The following is a 20,278-nucleotide window of genomic DNA, read 5'->3' on the forward strand; positions in this document are numbered from 1 at the left end:
CGAATGGGAGACTGATGTCAAATATACTGTACACACACAAGTACACATAACAGGCGTTGGACAATGTCAGGCAAACCCGAAGACGTAACTCTGCGACTGGCACTGCCTAGTCAAAACAGCTCAACAAGACACTTTCAGACAGTGAGGATAGAGAAGTCTCTGTGATATGGCTGTCTCGAAACCTCTAGCCATTAGAAAGCCTAGAATCTTGACAGATTCAGCATCAGGTATAAAACACATACTGTAAGCCATAATATAGACTGAATAAGATGAACACTCCTCTGTGAAGTGTGAGACTCCAGTAAACCAGTCGATAAATCAATCAATAACTCACGTTTGCATTATAATTATGTACTGTAATTGTGACGCACAGCAGAGGCATGACTGGTTTTACAATATTGATTGATGATAGTCTTGCAGCCATACGATGTTCACTGTAATAATCCCTAAGAAGCCGTAAGCCTGTCTGTCTGGTTTCATCCAGTTGTCTGGATCTGATGGTAACCTTGCTCTCTGTCTGCTTTGTGATATCCTGTTGTTGATTTCCTGTCCTGTGCACACAGGACCGCCCTTGGGTTGTGCCGTGGCGGAGATCTTTGTGGGCTATACTCGGCCTTGTCTCAGGATGGTAAGTTGCTGGTTGAAGATATCCCTCTAGTGGTGTGGGGGCTGTGCTTTGGTAAAGTGGGTGGGGTTATATCCTGCCTGTTTGCCCTGTCCGGGGATATCATCGGATGGGGCCACAGTGTCTCCTGACCCCTCCTGTCTCAGCCTCCAGTATTTATGCTGCAGTAGTTTATGTGTCGGGGGGCTAGGGTCAGTCTGTCAGTCTGTTATATCTGGAGTACTTCTCCTGTCTTATCCGGTGTCCTGTGTGAATTTAAGTATGCTCTCTCTAATTCTCTCTTTCTCTTTTCTCTCTCTCGGAGGACCATGCCTCAGGACTACCTGGCATGATGACTCCTTGCTGTCCCCAGTCCACCTGGCCGTGCTGCTGCTCCAGTTTCAACTGTTCTGCCTGCGGCTATGGAACCCTGACCTGTTCACCGGACGTGCTACCTGTCCCAGACCTGCTGTTTTCAACTCTCTAGAGACAGCAGGAGCGGTAGAGATACTCTCAATGATCGGCTATGAAAAGCCAACTGACATTTATTCCTGAGGTTCTGACTTGTTGCACCCTCGACAACTACTGTGATTATTATTATTTGACCATGCTGGTCATTTATGAACATTTTAACATCTTGGCCATGTTCTGTTATAATCTCCACCCGGCACAGCCAGAAGAGGACTGGCCACCCCTCATAGCCTGGTTCCTCTCTAGGTTTCTTCCTAGGTTTTGTTTTTCCTAGCCACCGTGCTTCTACACCTGCATTGCTTGCTGTTTGGGGTTTTATGCTGGGTTTCTGTACAGCACTTTGAGATATCAGCTGATGTAAGAAGGGCTATATAAATACATTTGATTTGACAACACACATAGACAGACCGGGAGCAGACACACACACACATGCATGCACACACACACATGCACGCAAACGCAAACCCAAAACAGTGATAGATATTCTAAGGGCATCTCCAAAACAGTGATAGATATTCTAATGAGCATCTGCCAAAACAGTGATAGATATTCTATTGAGCATCTCCAAAACAGTGATAGATATTCTAATGAGCATGTCCAAAACAGTGATAGATATTCTAATGGGCATCTCCAAAACAGTGATAGATTCTAATGGGCATTCCCAAAACAGTGATAGATATTCTAATGAGCATCTCCAAAACAGTGATAGATATTCTAATGGGCATCTCCAAAACAGTGATAGATATTCTAATGAGCATCTCCAAAACAGTGACAGATATCCTAAAGCTCAATCTACATTTGAACCTCTTTAACTATAAATTAAACCAACTCCAACTTAATGAATCCTACAGTTAATGGTATTCCCAAATGGGGACAGATAAGGAAAAACCGTTAGAAACGGTCAAAAGCACCCCAATAAATAAACAATAACAAAGAGTGAAGTACTAACAAGCTCCTCTGTAGCCCTCCTAAGAGGTTCCAGTTGGTGGATTTTCTGTTGTTTGGCCAAGTTTTTTGGGGGGCCGGAAAGACATTTCTGTTTCTGAGGTTGTCGTCACAGTATTTTATTTTTGGGACACAATGGTGAAAGAGCAACTGTACTCCTCCTCAAGTCTTTGAGTGAACAAGACAAAGGCAGCCTTGTGATTGTATTGACTACAGTATGAGTTCGTAACAGGTCCCTCTGAAGTGGCAACCGGTATAAGTGGACTCATCACCATAAGAATCTTCTTCTTGTTCTGTATCTTTGAGACTTGTATCTTTGAGACACAAATCCTCCTCAGTTCGTCATCAGGACTTGGGTCAGTTACATTTCAACACAGGCAATTCAGACAGGAAGTAAACTGACATTGTAAGTCAAAGGCTCCTTCACAGCTTCTACCCCCAAGCCATAAGACTGCTGAACAACTAATCAAATGGCCACCGGACTATTACATTTCCATGATGAGTGTCCACCATATTGTTTTCAACTGTCAAGTCTTTCCCAATCAGTGCAGATTAACAGAAGGAGACGAGGAGAGGGCATATCTTTAAGCAAAAGAGACAGAGCCCTGTTCTTGGGCTGATTCTTCCCACTGCTGACACGTGGCCTCAATGCAACTCCCTCTTTAAAACCTGTGTGCCCAGACTGGCAATGAGCTCTGACTAGGCCCAGGGCTCTGAGGCCTGAGTCACCATCCGCTGGCTGTTTCTGGCCCAGTCACAGTGTCGGCATCACGGCTCGCCATACTAAGCAGGTGTCTTGTTAGAGAGCAAATGCCTCCAAAAAAAACTTTCATTTGCTTGTCTCCCTCTACAGCGCTGTTCTGACATACACAGCGATATTACGTCTTAAGGTAGATGTGAAGAGACAAGTACTGTGATAATTGTCACACCCCTGATCTATTGCACCTGTCTTTGTGATTGTCTCCACCCCCCACCAGGTGTCTCCCATCTCCCCTCATTATCCCCTGTGTATTTATACCTGTGTTGTCTGTTTGTCTGTTGCCAGTTTGTTTTGTTCGTCAAGCCTACCAGTGGTTTTCCCCTTGCGCTTGTCTTTTCTATAGTTCCTGGTTTCTAGTTTTTCACGGTTTTGACCATTCTGCCTGCCCTGAGCCTGCCTGTTGTCCTGTACCTTTTGGACTCTGATCTGGATTACTGACCTCTGCCTGCCCTTGACCTGTCGTTTTGACTGTCCCCTGTTCTAGTAATTAACTTTTGTTACTTCGACACCTTCTGCATCTGGGTCTTCCCTGAAACGTAATAATAGATTAAATAGGAACGCAGTGTGTATACGTGGTAATGCAATCTCAAATCAATCACCTACATCATATGGCAGATTTACAGGAAACGTGTAAATCTGAAAAGCTGATGTGAAATATATATCTTGAGCGCAGGTATTATAATACGTGAAAAATAGCTCCCTTTCACCATACTGAAGAAAAATCCCACATTACAGTTTTTCTAACGTCCTGATTACAAATTTATATAACAGTATATTCGTCCAACAGTTTAGTTCCTGCAAGTGGAGCAGCTAACAATATGGGCTCATTTCTCAAATGAAACCTACGCAGCCCGAAATGCACCAAACATGCTGGCTGTACACCGACTGCATCCAAAAAGGCACCCTATCCACTGTATACTGTGGTGCACTACTTTTGACCAGGGCCCATAGGGCTTTGGTCGGAAGTAGTCCACTATATAGGGAATAAGGTGCCATTTGGGACACACACACTTGGTTCAATCACCATCATCTTGATTCGTGCAGCTAAGTAGAACAAAGCTAAAGTAGGGTAAGGGATGTGTTACACAATATGCTGCTTCACTACAGATAGATGGGGTTTCGGTTGAGCGCCAGAGAATGGTAGCTATTCAAGTTATTTTGCTGAAAGTCATGCTGTTTTGGCTTGTTAATCGTAGTTACAGAGATTAGTAGGAGGTAGAGAGACATTGTGCACTGTTCTGTGAAATAATCATTTAGTTCACATCTGTTTGGGGGGGGAACATTTGATCATTCAAGATCTATTGATGCCAAACACATCAAGACCTATTAAAAGAGAATCCATGTGACGAGTTGTTTGCCAAAAGTCCAGGTCCCTGTGTTCTGCAGGGGGTGTAGTTGTCTAAGCCATTGCCGCTGAAACACATGTACTGTACAGCTGCAGCGTGGGTTTGAATACACCCCACTGATGTTTCAACACACTCACTCTCCCTTATTCCCTCGTTCTATCCTATCCAATAATATGAAAAAGTGCAGGTCCCCATATTGCCATTAGGATTATCCCAATGCTGTCCCGGTGCTTTATGGTATTAGAGAGACGCACCATTGGGAAATGAATAGATCATGTCAGAGGAGACCAACAGTCTGGTCTAGTCTCCAGCACACACACACACGCATAAGCATAAACTCAACCACAAAAACAGACACACACACACACACGTCTCCACCAAAAAAAAACACGGAATCACAGACCAACATCAATCCATCCAGTGTCTGACCAACTGACTGAAACATCACATCGTACCCCTCTCTGAAAAAAATAATGTGTTTAATAATATAAATATATCCCACCAACAGATACTGGTATCCAAAGCAACTTACAGTACAGAGTCAGTGCATACTGTAGGCTACATACTGATACATATTGATGAAAAATATGTTGTTTTGATTACAATTTGTGACGGGAAGGCAGAGTGTTGGACGCCTCCCAAAGCACTCTAAAATGTGCTGGATGGTGATGCATTGCTGCAACTGTATCACAGACTGGCTTGGTTATTAATGACTATGAGAGCCGTGTAATGGCAGTGAATGGAGGAGAGGTCGCAGTGAGGTGAGGCAGACGAGGGGGAGACGGGCGAATCCTAACCCTCCACCCTGCTGGTTGTTATCTCCCACACACAGCTCCACTCATGCTGCATACAGTCACACAGCAGGACCATACTGTGAGTAGGACGGACAGAGCGAAGGGCACCGCGTCACACGCATACTGTACATACACACACCACACACTCACACAAACACAAGCACAAACACACGCTTGAACTCAATCGAAAACACAATCATTTCAATGTCACCACGATAGTTCACGTAACTGAACTATGTCTGACTCATCGTTATGGAATCGTTGCATCTTAGAAAAGAAAGGAAACCGCGAAAAAAAACGGGCTCTCGCCAAAGCAGATGTGAAATGATGTCGCATGGCTGTAATACTAGCTGCTTCCTCTCCAGGCAACGCTCGTTGCTAAGAACATTTTCAATTAATACGAGCTGTGGTATGAATAGCGGCATGAATGAGCAGAATTTAACAGAAGTTATTTTCGGTCGGTGAAACTAAAGCAAGGACATTTGTTCAAAGCACTGCACCGTATTGACGTCAGTCGAACGGTCTTTGAACGATGAGGGTGGCACAGGTGAACTGTATGGTGATATGGCAAATCTTTATTTCTCGCTCTCTTCCCCCTTTTTCTTCTCTCTCAGATGCGGCAGGAACATTCGGGTACTGTAGTCTTATCAATAGCGATTCGTGAGGGTGTGCTAWAGCATTACACAATGATGGGGTAAGATTACATCAGACAGCCGACCAGTCCTGGCCCAGATGTGAAAGCATCACTCTAGCTCAGGGATGGGCAACTTTGACCTCAACTAATCAGGAAGGGCTGCAGTGGCTCACGGTCTGGGATAGAGAATGACCAATAATCGTTTGAGCCGATATATCGGGCCGATATTGGTATTTTCTAGTCTATCGGCCCTTCTCTATCAGCTTTGCCGATAGTCCCTCTACATAGAAAAACTGCTGCGATGTCAGCCGCCACTCACCGCCTGAGCCACGAGCACTGCACAATGCCGAGGAATGCATAGCTGGGAAAATCAGCTGCAGCAAGCTAACTCATTCTCCAACAGAAAGGTACAGTATTGAGAAATGGATGAATTGACACACTGACCAAAATAGAACTCCTGTTGCAAATATTCGTTTAGTTTAATTCACTAATAATAAGGCTTGCGTCGACGTGCCCGGCCCTGGACGCGTATGCAATACGCAAGCTAGCTATCTAAGCAGATTGCTACGTGACCTGTTAGCAAAGATTACAATAACTAACCCTTTCATCTGTGGTGTTAGCTAGCTAGCTATATTAGTTCCTATGCTAGATAGCTGTCTAGATGAACATGGTGCTAAGATATCAGATAGGAGAAAATAGCCAACATAGCTAGCTAACGTTACCTGGTTATCATTTTCAACATGCACCATTTTCGGTAACGAGCCATCTGACTTGCAGTATTACCACAGAGTTTCTAAACAGCTATTTTACTGTCGTGCTTCTCTGATCAGCTGCAATCGTATTTGTAAATTGACAGTTGATAGTTGGATTAGATGATTGCCATAATAGGGAAAGAAGGAAGGGTTTTAAAATGCCTAAATAATAAGGCTCGTGCCTGCATGTTTATGAACCAAGAAAGCTGTAGATCAGCGCGCGCGTATGTGTTCTCAGTTCTCAAACTGTGGGCAGATTTGAGTCATTCAGACAGAATGTGCATCGTCGTAATAAAAAAAWATATATAATCTTACCCTCACCCTCCTTGTTAGATATTATGCACATTTATGGCTTGGTAGAAAATGTCATTGCCATTGAGCTAGCTAATATAGTAGTAAACAGCAGCCAGCAAATTATTTGAGCAATGGAGAGAGATGTGAAAGGGAGCAGAGTTACAGCCTCGCTCTATCCAATCGTAGCAGTAGGATCAAGTTACACCCTGCCCATTTCTTGACAGATAGCTGAACTAGCCAACTGGGTTGTTTCGAATTTTGTCCTGGCAGCCGAGTTGTTAACTTTTTCCAGATCACGGAAAATGTTTAGTTTCATAAGCATCCTTGATAACAAATCATGACGTTATGTTACGTAAAACTTCTTTAGACTAGTTGAGTATCTGGAGCATCAGCATTTGTGGGTTCGGTTACATGCTCAAAATGGCTAGAAACAAAGACTTTCTTCTGAAACTTGTCAGTCTATTCCATGCGAGAAATTGCCAAGAAACTGAAGATCTTGTACAACGCTGTGTACTACTCCCTTCACAGAACAGCGCAAACTGCCTCTAACCAGAATAGAAAGAGGAGTGGGAGGCCCCGGTGCACAACTGAGCAAGAGGACAAGTACATTAGAGTGTCTAGTTTGAGAAACAGACACCTCACAAGTCCTCAACTGGCAGCTTCATTAAATAGTACCCACAAAACACCAGTCTCAACGTCAACAGTGAAGAGGCGACTCCGGGATGCTGGCTTTCTAGGCAGAGTTGCAAAGAAAAATCCATATCTCAGACTGACCAATAAAAATAAAATATTAAGATGGGCAAAAGAACACAGACACTGGACAGAGTGTTATGGACAGACAAATCTAAGTTTGAGGTGTTTGGATCACAAAGAAGAACATTTGTGAGATTCAGAAAAAAATGAAAAGATGCTGGAGGAGTGCTTGACACCATCTGTCAAGCATGGTGGAGGCAATGTGATGGTTTGGGGGTGGTAAAGTGGGAGATTTGTACACGGTAAAAGAGATATTGAATAAGGAAGGCTATCACTCCATTTTGCAACACCATGCCATACTCTGGACGGCACTTAATTGGAGACAATTTCCTCCTACAACAGGACAATGACCCAAAGCACAGCTCCAAACTATGCAATAATTATTTAGGGAAGAAGCAGTCAGCTGGTATTCTGTCTATAATAGAGTGGCCTGCACAGTTCCGGATCTCAACCCTATTGAACTGTTCTGGGAGCAGCTTGACCATATGGTACGAAGTGCCCATCAAGCCAATCCAACTTGTGGGAGGTGCATCAGGAAGCATGKGGTGAAATATCTTCAGATTGACAACAAGAATGCCAAAGGTCTGCAAGGCTGTAATTGCTGCAAATGGAATGACGAAAGCAAAGTTTGAAGGACACAATTATTATGTGAATTAAAAATCATTATTTATAACTTTGTCTACATCTTCACTATATTTCCTATTCATTTCATGTATGTTTTCAAGGAAAAACAAGGAAATGTCTAGGTGACCCCAAACTTTTGAATGGTAGTGTATAAGGTTTGTCAAACTTGTGAGGATCTCCATGCTCATTAGATGGTCATTTAACATATGTGTTGCTACTTCACTCAATTCCGTTTTAAAAGGTCTCCCTTCCTAACTGCTTTACATTCACTGAGACCAACCAGAAAGGTTTCCTTGGCCAAATATTCCCAGATTTTCATAAAACAGCCATACAGTGTCTTGCAAAAGTATTCAGCCCCTTCAGCGTTTTTCCTATTTTGTTGCATTACAACCGTTCATTTAAATAGATTTTTATGTGGATTTCATGTAATGGACAAACACAAAAATAGTCCAAATAGGTGAAGTGAAATTCAACAAATAAAAAAATAAAAAAATGGAAAAGTGGTGCAACCAATTACCTTCAGAAACCACATGAATAGTTAGATTGCAAACAGGTGGACTTTATTTAATTGTCACATGATCTCAGTATATATACACCTGTTCTGAAAGGCCCCACAGTCTGCAATACCACTAAGCAAGGGGCACCACCAAGCAAGCGCCACCATGAAGACCAAGGAGCTCTCCAAACAGGTCAGGGACAAAGTTGTGGAGAAGTACAGATCAGGGTTGTGTTCTAAAAAAATATCTGAAACTTTGAACATCCCACGGAGCGCCATTAAATCCATTGTACATTTTTTTTWAAGAATATGGCACCACAACAAACCTGCCAAGAGAGGGCTGCCCACCAAAACTAACGGACCAGGAAGGAGGGCATTACTCAGAGAGGCAACAAAGAGACCAAAGATAACCCTGAAGGAGCTGCAAAGCTCCACAGCGGAGATTGGAGTATCAGTCCAAAGTACCACTTTAAGCCATACACTCCGCAGAACTGGGCTTAACGGAAGAGTGGCCAGAAAAAAAGCTATTGCTTAAAGAAAAAAATAAGCAAACATGTTTGGTGTTCGCCAAAAGGCATGTGGGAGACTCCCCAAACATATGGAAGAAGGTACTCTGGTCAGACWAAAAATTTAGCTTTTTGGCCATCAAGGAAAACGCTATGTCTGGCGCAAACCCAACACCTCTCATCACCTCGAGAACACCAGCATCAWSCTGTGTGGATGTTTTTCATCGGACAGAGATTTTATTTTGGTTTTAGCGTTAATTTTCTGCAATTCTACACACTTTGCCATAGGCAGAGAAAAGATTTAGCAATTTTATAACAAATTTCATGCAATTCTTCAATGTACAATTTTCCTATAGGGTAGAGAGAAATGTTTGCAGTTTTTAATATGATATCTGAGTGAGTGACTCTGTTTTAAATGACCCAAAATCATTGACCCACCCCTCCCCATGTTTAGATAGCTGGCTAGACTTATTTACCAATCTAAAACATTTTTGCTGACATCAGCTAATTGAGTGACTACTATCAGTGACTGACATAACAAGAGAAACTGCTGATACACAACCAAATTTCGAAATTGCACCTTGTGTATTCTACTATTCTGACTCTCAACAGTAAGTTGAAAGTTCCTGCTTGTTCTTGGGGCATTTTGCTTTCCGTTTTGCCTTCAGCAAGTGAAATGCATTCTCAATTAAATTCAGGTCAGGTGATTGACTTGGCCATTGCAGAACATTCCACTTCTTTGCCTTAAAAAAGTATTGGGTTGCTTTCGCAGTCTGCTTCAGGTCATTGTCCATCTGTACTGTGAGTTCTGAGCAGATAATATAGCCCTAAACACGTCAAAATTCATCCTGCTGCTTTTATCAGCAGTCACATCATCAATAAAAACAAGGGAACCAGTTCCATTGGCAGCAATACATGCCCACGCCAAAACACTACTTCCACTATGCTTCACAGATGAGGTGGAATGCTTTGATCATGAGCAGTTCCTTCCCTTCTCCATACTCTTCTCTTCCCATCATTCTGTTACAAGTTGATCTTTGCCTCATCTGTCCATAGGATGTTGTACTGGAACTGTACAGGCTTTTTTAGATGTTGTTTGGAAAACTCTAATCTGTTCCTCGTGTTTTTGAGGCTTACCAATGGTTTACATCTTGTGGCATACCCTCTGTATTTACTCTGGTGAAGTCTTCTCTTGACTGTTGACTTTGACAGAGATACGCCTACCTCCTRGAGGATGTTCTTGATCTGGCCAACTGTTGTGAAGGGGTTTTTCTTCACCAGGGAAAGAATTCTTCTGTCATCCACCACAGTTGTTTTCCGTGGTCTTCTTGTCCTTTTGGTGTTCCTGAGCTCACCAGTGTGTTCTTTCTTGTTAAGAATGTACCAAATAGTTGATTTGGCCACACCTAATGTTTTTGCTGTCTCTCTGATGGGTTTGTTTTGATTTTTCAGCCTAATGATGTCTTGCTTCACTGGCAGTGCCAGCTCTTTGGACTTCATATTGAGGGTTAACAGCAACAGATTCCAAATGCAAATGCCACACTTGAAATCAACTCTAGACCTTTTATCTGCTTACTTGTAAATGAACTAATGAGGGAATAACACACACCTGGCCATGGAACAGCTGAGCAGCCAATTTTCCAATTACTTTTGGTCCCTTAAAAAGGGGGGGACCTCAAATAAAAAGTGCTGTAATTTCTACACCGTTCACCCGATGGATGCACTTTCAGCTCATATTCATTAGTTCATTTCAACTCCAATGTGCTGTGGAAGACAGCTAAAATAATAACTTGGGTCATGTCCAAATATTTACGGACCTGACTGTATATCTTTGCCCATTCCTGCTCTAGCTAATGTGTTGTTGTTTTGTTCTGACCTGGCCTGATTGCAGCCAGGGGCCACATCCATACAAATGTCTGTGCTATTTAGTCGAGAGGGCTAACACAAGGTCTCTTATTTAGCCTTTAATCTCTTCTCATTCCGTATGCAGCAAGAGGGTGGCGGTGGCGTCTCAGACCCTTTTGGGTGGATCCAACGGAAAACTCTAAGGGTACGTARTGTCAAACTGGAACCCGACCTGTTTTCGGCGGCTCGCCTACWTGGAATGCTAATGCAGCCCACATCGATGGTCTCTTCAAAGACTCGGTTCTGCCAAGGGGCCCCCGGGGCCTGGGACACCAAGTAGCATGCAAGCAGTGAGACAATCGCTACACAAACACAGAAGCACAGACCCGTAGGTCGACAACTGCACTACACAAACGCACCATGGTGTACAGCATAGGCCCATAGCACAGTGCTGGCTCATAGCTAGGGACAGCAAGTAGCAGCCAGCAGAGAGACATGCATTTCACAAACGCACCAGCGCACAGGCCTTCAGCACAGGCCTTCAGTACAGGCCTTCAGCACAGGCCTTCAGCACAGGCCTTCAGCACTGGGACACCAGCCACAGGGCAAGAGCTGGATGGGTGGTTTAATTTATGGTTACACTGTTGGAAGGGAAAGAGTCAGAGCTCAAGTTGTCCGCCTTAGTCATTACCTCTCGGCTCTGGCCCTCGTCTTCTTCCGCTCACTCATTCCCTCACTTGCTCTCTCTCTCTCTTTTTCTCTCTCTCTCTCCCGCTCAGTCTCTCTGTTTATTCTCAGCCAAGCTCTGGTGCACCGTCACCATCAGAACTCATTTAAAGGAACAACAGTGAATTCTAAATGAGTGTTAAATCAATAACGACCCCGGTGTTGGCCGTGACTTGCGTCATTAAAAATGGCAGTAATAAATAATAGCCTGTAGTACACGACGTGACCTCGGCCTCCATCGGATCGATTCCACCGAGCAACAACAGCAACTTCGCGTCGAAGAGCAACGTGACTGAACGCTGAACGTTTTTCAGAGTAACACGGGGTATAAACACCGCTCCAAATGATCCAAACCTTTCCAAACAATGGACATGATAAAAAAATGTGACTGGATATTTATGTAGGTAATTATGTTAAGATGGGGAATCTAATAACATACAGCCGGCTTGAGATGGAGGGGGCACATTGCCATGGTAGAACAACAAACAAGGTATAATAATGAGGATGTGCTTGTCTGTTGCAATGGGATCAATACAAAAGTCCCAAAAGTGCAAACCCTGCCCACCTGGCACTCCAGGTCTGCTGTAAATGGGTGCACTGAGAGTCGGGAAGCAAGTTCAGGGAGTGTTTTAATAAATACAATAAACACAAACAACGCACCGACATGAAAACAGAGTCAACAACACCCGAGGACAGAACCAAAGGGAGTGACAGATATAGGGAAGATAATCAAGGAGGTGCCGGAGTCCAGGTGAGTGTCAGGTGCGCTTGACGAYGGTGACAGGTGTGCGGGATCATCAGCAGCCTGATGACCTAGAGGCCAGAGAGGGAGTACACGTGACGCCATCCTAAAGAAAACGTTGACAGTATCGGAAAGATTTTGAATASCATTTGAACCTAGGTCTGTTTGCTAGCTGTGGCCCATCTCCCTGCATGAGAGTGAGCTGTGTTAGTGCTACGCTTCCCATCCTTGCCAGGGATAATGGGATTTCTGGGTTTTAAATGCACTTCACTCCATCCGGAGCCAGTAGGAAGGTAAACTATTGATCCACAAACGATTTACCTGTCCGATCTAAGAGAAGGAAAACAGGACACTCTAAATGTATAATGAAGCTTGCTCTAAGAGCACTACTCTGTCCATCCGTAGTCTGTATTCCCTCCACGCTCCATTCTGGAGGTCTTTATCTCTCACTCTCTCACTCACTCTCTCTCCCCCTCTCTCTCTCATACACACACACACCTTTTCCTCCCTGGCTACTAGCTGGCTCTAGTAGTAGCCTTCTATCTGCAGCCTCTAACTCACAGACCCTCCCCTACTAAATGCAAGAGGTCACACAACAATAGAGCTTGTATACATACACTATATGACCAAAAGTATGTGGACACCCCTTAAAAAGTGGAAACAGCTAGGAGCAACAGCTGCTAAGTGGTAGGCCACACAAGCTCACAGAACGGGACCAGTGAGCGCTGAAGTGCGTAGCACGCAAAAAGTTGTCTGTCCTCGGTTGCAACACTCACTCCCGAGTTACAAACTGCCTCTGGAAGCAACATCAGCGCAATAACTGTTTCTTCGGGAGCTTCATAAAATGGGTTTCCATGGCCGAGCAGCCGYACACAAGCCTAAGATGCCAAACGTTGGCTGGAGTGCTGTAAAGTTTACCGCCATTGGACGGTGAGYTGTACACGCTTCACCATCCTGCAGTCTGACGGACAAATCTGGGTTTGACGGATGCCAGGAGAATGCCACCTGCCCCAATGCATAGTGCCAACTGTAAAGTTTGATGAGGAGGAATAATGGTCTGGGGCTGTTTTTCATGGTTCGGGGCTAGGCCCCTTCGTTCTACTGTAGGGTAATCTTAATGCTACAGCATACAATGATATTCTAGATGATTCTGTGCTTACAACTTTGTGGCAACAGTTTGGGGAAGGCCCTTTCCTGTTTCAGCACAACAATGCCAATGTGCACAAAGCGAGATCCATACAGAAATGGTTTGTCAAGATCGGTGTGGAAAAACTTCACTGGCCTGCACAGAGCCCTGCCCTCAACCCCATCGAACACCATTGGGATCAATTGGAACGCCGACAGCAAGCCAGGCCAAATCGCCCAACATCATGGCAAAATTAATTTGACACCCCTGCTCTAGTTAATATGCAGTATGGCCGGCCTGTTGTCTGTCACTCAGACGCAGGATAAAAAAAACTATATCATTATCAAAAATCCTTTTGTCCTTGGCTGGTGTTACGAAAACTGGTTGGCCAGACTACGAATATGCCTACTCTTCAACAAACACAGATTCAAGATTCAAACAAACGCAAGTTGTCCCGCAAGGCCACGACGGTACAGTCCAGCCTCACGGCTTTGCAATCTGCCACTGCCTCACCGCTCACTCGCACCTGTAGGCATTCATCACTGATCTTTACAGGCACAGCTCGTTCCTAACACTTGTCTTGGACAATTTACACAACTGAAATGACTAAAAACACATAGGTAGGCTAGATGATAAAAATGATGGAGAAAGTTTAGGATGTGTAGAGCAAAAACTGTAACATTTTATGTTTCACAGAATCGTGGCTGAATGATGACATGGATATTCAGCTAGCAGGATATACGCTGCACCGGCTCGATAGAACAGCATACTCCGGTAAGATGAGGGGGGGCGGTCTGTGCATATTTGTAAACAACAGCTGGTGCACGAAATCTAAGGAAGTCTCTAGATTTTGCTCACCTGAAGTAAATAAAGTATCTTATAATAAACTGGAGACCTCACTTTTTGCCAAGAGAGTTTTCATCTATACTTTTCGTGGCTGTTTATTTACCACCACAGATGGATGTTGGCACTAAGACCGCAGTCAGTCAGCTGTATAAGGAAATAAGCAAACAGGAAACTGCTCACCCAGAGGAGGCGCTCCTAGTGGCCGGAGACTTTAATGCAGAGAAACTGAAATCAGTTTGACCTAATCTCTATCAACATGTTAAATGCACAACCAGATCACCTGTACYCCACACACAGAGATGCGTACAAAGCTCTACCTCGCCCTCCATTTGGTAAATCTGACCACAATTCTATCCTCCTGATTCCTGCTTACAAGCAAAAATTAAAGCAGGAAGCACCATTTATTAAAAAGTGGTCAGATGAAGCAGATGCTAAACTACAGGACTGTTTTGCTATCACAGACTGGAATATGTTCCAGGATTCTTCTGATTGCATTGAGGAGTACACCACATCAGTAACTGGCTTTATCAATCGAGGACGTTGTCTCGGCAGTGACTGTACGTACATACCCCAACCAGAAGTCATGGATTACAGGCAACATTCACACTGAGCTAAAGCGTAGAGCTGCCGCTTTTAAGGTGTGGGACTCTAACCCGGAAGCTTATAAGAAATCTTGCTATGCCCTCCGACGAACCATCAAACAGGCAAAGCGCCAATACAGGGCTAAGATTGAATCGTACTACACTGGCTACGACGCTCGTCTTATGTGGCAGGGCTTGCAAACTATTACAGACTACAAAGGGAAGCACAGCAGCGAGCTGCCCAGTGACACGAGCCTATCAGACGAGCTAAATCACTTCTATGCTCGCTTCGGGGCAAGCAACACTGAGGCAGCTGTTCCGGACGACTGTGAACATGTCCCTGATTGAGTCTGTAATACCAACATTTTTCAAGCARACCACCATAGTCCCTGTGCCCAAGAACACTAAGTCAACCTGCCTAAATGACTACAGACCCGTAGCACACACGTCCGTAGCCATGAAGTGCTTTGAAAGGCTGCAAATGGCTCATATCAACACCATTATCCCAGAAACCCTAGACCCACTCCAATTTGCATACCGCCCAAACAGATCCACAGATGATGCAATCTCTATTGCACACCACACTGCCCTTTTCCACCTAGACAAAAGGAACACCTACGTGAGAATGCTATTCATTGACTACAGCTCAGCGTTCAACACCATAGTACCCTCAAAGCTCATCACTAAGCTAAGGATCCTGGGACTAAGCATCTCCCTCTGCAACTGGATCCTGGACTTCCTGACGGGCCGCCCCCAGGTGGTGAGGGTAGGTAGCAACACATCTGCCACGCTGATCCTCAACACTGGAGCCCCTCAGGGGTGGGTGCTCAGTCCCCTCCTGCATGACTCCAACACCATCATTACGTTTGCAGACAACACAACGACGAGCCAGCCTATAGGGAGGAGGTCAGAGACCTGGCCGGGTGGTGCCAGAATAACAACCTATCCCTCAACGTAACCAAGACTAAGGAGATGATTATGGATTACAGGAAAAGGAGGRCTGAGCACGCCCCCATTCTCATCGACGGCGCTGTAGTGGAGCAGGTTGAGAGCTTCAAGTTCCTTGGTGTCCACATCACCAACAAACTAGAATGGTCTGCCATCCACGACCTCTACATCAGGCGGTGTCAGAGGAAGGCCCTAAAAATTGGCAAAGACCCCAGCGGTACTGGCAAGCGGTACCGGAGCGCCAAGTCTAGGACCAAAAGGCTTCTCAACAGCTTTTACCCCTAAGCCATAAGACCCCTGAAACAGGATAATCAAAATGCTACCCGTACTATTTGTATTGTGACCCCCCCCCCCCCCCCCCAACCCCTCTTTTACGCTGCTGCTACTCTCTGTTTATCATGATGCTAGTCACTTAACTATACATGCATGTACCATACTACCTCAATTTAGGCCGACTAACCGGTGCCCCCGCACATTGGCTACCCGGACTATCTGCATTGTGTAGCGCCACCCACCACCCGCCAACCCCTCTTTTACGCTACTGCTACTCTCTGTTTATCATATATGCATAGTCACTTTAACCATACCTACATGTACATACTACCTCAATTAGCCCGACTAACTGGTGCCTGTATATAGCCTCGCTACTGTTATTTTTCACTGTCTTTTTACTGTTGTTTTTTATTTCTTTACTTATCTATTGTTCACCTAATACCTTTTTTTAAATTGTGCTGTTGGTTAGGGCCTGTAAGTAAGCATTTCAAGGTCTACACCTGTTGTATTCGGCGCACGTGACAAAAAAACACTTTGATTTGATTTAATTGAGACGCAGCCCATGCAAAAAAACAGATATCTCTAGATATCTGACGGATTTTAATGGTGATTTTTTTAAATGAATTGAATTACTTAGTATTTTAATGGACGTATCTCTGTTCCATCTCCGAACAAGAGAATAGAAAGCACCGTTGAATATGCATGTGTACATGATAATAAGGACAGATTAGTAAAGAGGGATTAGGGTTTATCTAAATAGGATAGAACATTACAGGAACACATCAGGGCCTGTAGTCGCAAAGCCTTTCAGTGTAGGATCACACACCAGGAGCCATTCTAAGCTCGAAAACAATGTCAAATATTGGCTCTGGTGTAGGGTGGGTGGCTGGATCAATTATCATACCTCAACAGCAGAGATGAGGTATCCCACTGGGCAAAAACGGATGTCTGTCTGTGCCCAGTGGGATGTGACTAGTGTTTGAATAGAGAAGGCAATACCAAAGAGAAGGATTTATCCATCCATCCATCCAAACCCACAAACCACTAATCAGCTGAAGAATCTATGCTGGAGTGTGAGAAAAGTAATCGTTCATATTTCTGCCTAGGTTGGTTAGCCGCATAATATTTAGACCAGGATTCCACATTCAACAGATAATCTGCTTGTGTTTCTAACATTTTTGTTACACTGCGACTGCCAATATATGAGGACATAAACAATTTGAGGTCCACTACCCATCAGGATTTATGTAACTCTTTGTGCATTTCGCGCATTTTGATATAAATAACCTAAATGTGCATTTTCCAACTATATTCTGTTTTGACAATGTATTGAACTAAATCTAGGCCTATGTTATCCAGCTAAACAGATGGTTCCAGCTTCCCCAGTGAGAATACAGCCCACACAGCGAGTGTAATGCAACGTGATCTTTCTGCTCCGTCAAATGCTAAGCTAATACACGTGGGTAAACTGGCACTTTAACACTTTAATCGCGATGTTAATTAACATGCCCATATCATCCACATTAGGAGACTTAAACTTGACCAACTAATTAGACAACATCAAAAAAAGCTTGGCCCTGTTGACTTTATCAGAGTAGTCACTTTTCCTTCTCATCATTGTTATGGAGCATAACCTCTTTAACATCAGGCTATAGTGACCAAAATATAATGAGCTATTTGTAGAACAGAATTGGTTTTTAAATTGTCAGGGAAGGAAATTGAAAATAGTCGAGCCAAGCCTGGTGTGTGTGTGTGTGTGTGTGTGTGAGACAGACAGAGACAGAGACAGAGACAGAGACAGAGACAGAACAGACACGACGACGGCAGACAGGACAGACAGACAGACAGACAGAGACAGACAGACAGACAGACAGACAGACAGACAGACGACAGACAGACAGACAGACAGACAGACACAGACAGACAGACAGACAGACAGACAGACAGACAGACAGACAGACAGACGACCCTTTGTGATCTACTTCTCCCCAAAGATGTACTTTGTATTGTAAAAGCTAAAAATATCTCCATAGGAAGTCAAGAGACGAATCAGAGAGGTTCAATCCTCTGTCAAATTTAACCCAGTTACAAACCCAAATATAAAGTACTGTACAACCAACAGTCAGTTACAACCCAAATACTGTATGAAGTCACCAACAATCATCATCTGATATTTTACATTAAGATATTATAGAAAAGCAAGGCTCTTTTACTGTATTGTATTGAATGGGTAGTTCGAAAGGAACTGGTTCCAAATGTCCCCTATTCCTATGCAGTGCACTACTTTTGACCAAATCGCTATGGCCCTTGGTCAAAAGTAGTGTACTATAAAAGGAAATAGGTGACTTTTGAGAATGTGTCCTATGAGTGATATAGGCCTACTAGACAAACACATTTCTCAGTTACCATCAACCCCTCTACACTTAAAAAAGGTACTAACTAGAACCTAAAACAGGGGTACCCTTTGAAGAAGCCTTTTCTTTCCAGGTAGAACCCTTTTGTTCCATGTAGAACCCTTTTGGTTCCAGATACAACCCTTCGCACAAAGTGTTCTACATGGTACCCAAAATAGTTTTACCTGGAACCAAAAGTGTACCAATACGTTCAGCCAATACAGCCTCAGACGTATCTGACTTTTATCAATGTCATCTTATTACCCTATGAAAGCGACAATGGAGGCAGATATGGAGTCAATTTCCCAGAGGTCCTCTTGTCTAATGGAACATTATCTTAATGAACGGCGGCAATCTGATTTAGAACGAGACGTCTCGTTGGCAGACAGACAACTTGAAGGGACTAACTCTATAACTAACTCTATAACGATTACATCCAGAAACGACGACAGATTGATTAGTGTAGTGTTAGCTGGCTACACAGTTCTCTTTGCTATCTTTGTATCTAAGATAATTGTGTAGCTTAGAGTTGGTTAGAGTAATTATTCGGTTAACTAGCCAGCTATTTTCGTAACGTAACGTAGTCAACACGCTAGCTAGCCAGCTAGCCACCGAATAGCAGCATAGCAGCACTGGAGAACGATTACATTACAACGGAACGACTTGATTAGTGTAGTGTTAGCTGGCTACACAGTTCTCTTTGCTATCTTTGTATCTAAGATAATTGTGTAGCTTAGAGTTGGTTAAGATAATATTCGGTTAACTATCCAGCTATTTTCGTCCACCGCGCTGCGCTGCCGTCTCCTACCTAGTCAACACTGCTAGCTAACACTGCTAGTTAGCCAACTCTACCGAATAGCAGCACTGTAGAAACTCACACTACAACTTACATTACAACGGAACGACTTGATTAGCGTAGTGTTAGCTAGCTACATAGTTGTCTTTGCTGTCCTTGTATCCAAGATAATTGTGTAGTTTGAGAAATTGTCGAGGTTACCTAGCCAGCTACACGTTCAAACAAAAGTCAACAACGCAGCCACTGCTAGCCAGCCTACTTCACCGCCAGCAGTACTATATCATTTTAGTCAATAAGATTTTAGTCAATAAGATTTTATTTTATTTTGCAACGTAAGCTTAACTTCCTGAACATTCGAGACGTGTAGTCCACTTGTCATTCTAATCTCCTTTGCATTAGCGTAGCCTCTTCTGTAGCCTGTCAACTATGTGTCTGTCTATCCCTGTTCTCTCCTCTCTGCACAGACCATCAAACGCTTCACACCGCGTGGCCGCTGCTACTCTAACCTGGTGGTCCAGCGCGCACGACCCACGTGGAGTTCCAGGTCTCAGGCAGCCTCTGGAACTGCCGATCTGCGGCCAACAAGGCAGAGTTCATCTCAGCCTATGCTTCCCTCCAGTCCCTCGACTTCTTGCACTGACGGAAACATGGATTACCACTGATAACACTGCTACTCCTACTGCTCTCTCCTCGTCTGCCCACGTGTTCTCGCACACCCCGAGAGCTTCTGGTCAGCGGGGGTGGTGGCACTGGGATCCTCATCTCTCCCAAGTGGACATTCTCTCTTTCTCCCCTGACCATCTGTCTTCGCCTCCTTTGAATTCCATGCTGTCACAGTTACCAGCCCTTTCAAGCATCCTTATCATTTATCGCCCTCCAGGTTCCCTTGGAGAGTTCATCAATGAGCTTGACGCCCTGATAAGTTCCTTTCCTGAGGATGGCTCACCTCTCACAGTTCTGGGTGACTTTAACCTCCCCACGTCTACCTTTGACTCATTCTCTCTGCCTCCTTCTTTCCACTCC

At 44.1% G+C, this 20,278-nt stretch overlaps 1 protein-coding gene and 1 long non-coding RNA gene across 2 annotated transcripts in view; both read right to left on the reverse strand.

Annotated features, from left to right (window-relative positions):
- Positions 1–20,278, reverse strand: part of LOC111952244 (contactin-1a) — a 122,265-nt gene that overhangs the window by 88,811 nt on the left and 13,176 nt on the right.
- LOC139023031 (uncharacterized) lies at positions 10,401–10,613 on the reverse strand. The gene is made up of 2 exons (XR_011474098.1): positions 10,541–10,613; positions 10,401–10,473 (listed from the first exon to the last, which is right to left on the reverse strand). It is a non-coding gene; the product is annotated as an uncharacterized lncRNA (long non-coding RNA).

The sequence above is a fragment of the Salvelinus sp. IW2-2015 genome, linkage group LG26, assembly GCF_002910315.2.
Source record: "Salvelinus sp. IW2-2015 linkage group LG26, ASM291031v2, whole genome shotgun sequence".
NCBI lineage: Eukaryota > Metazoa > Chordata > Actinopteri > Salmoniformes > Salmonidae > Salvelinus > Salvelinus sp. IW2-2015.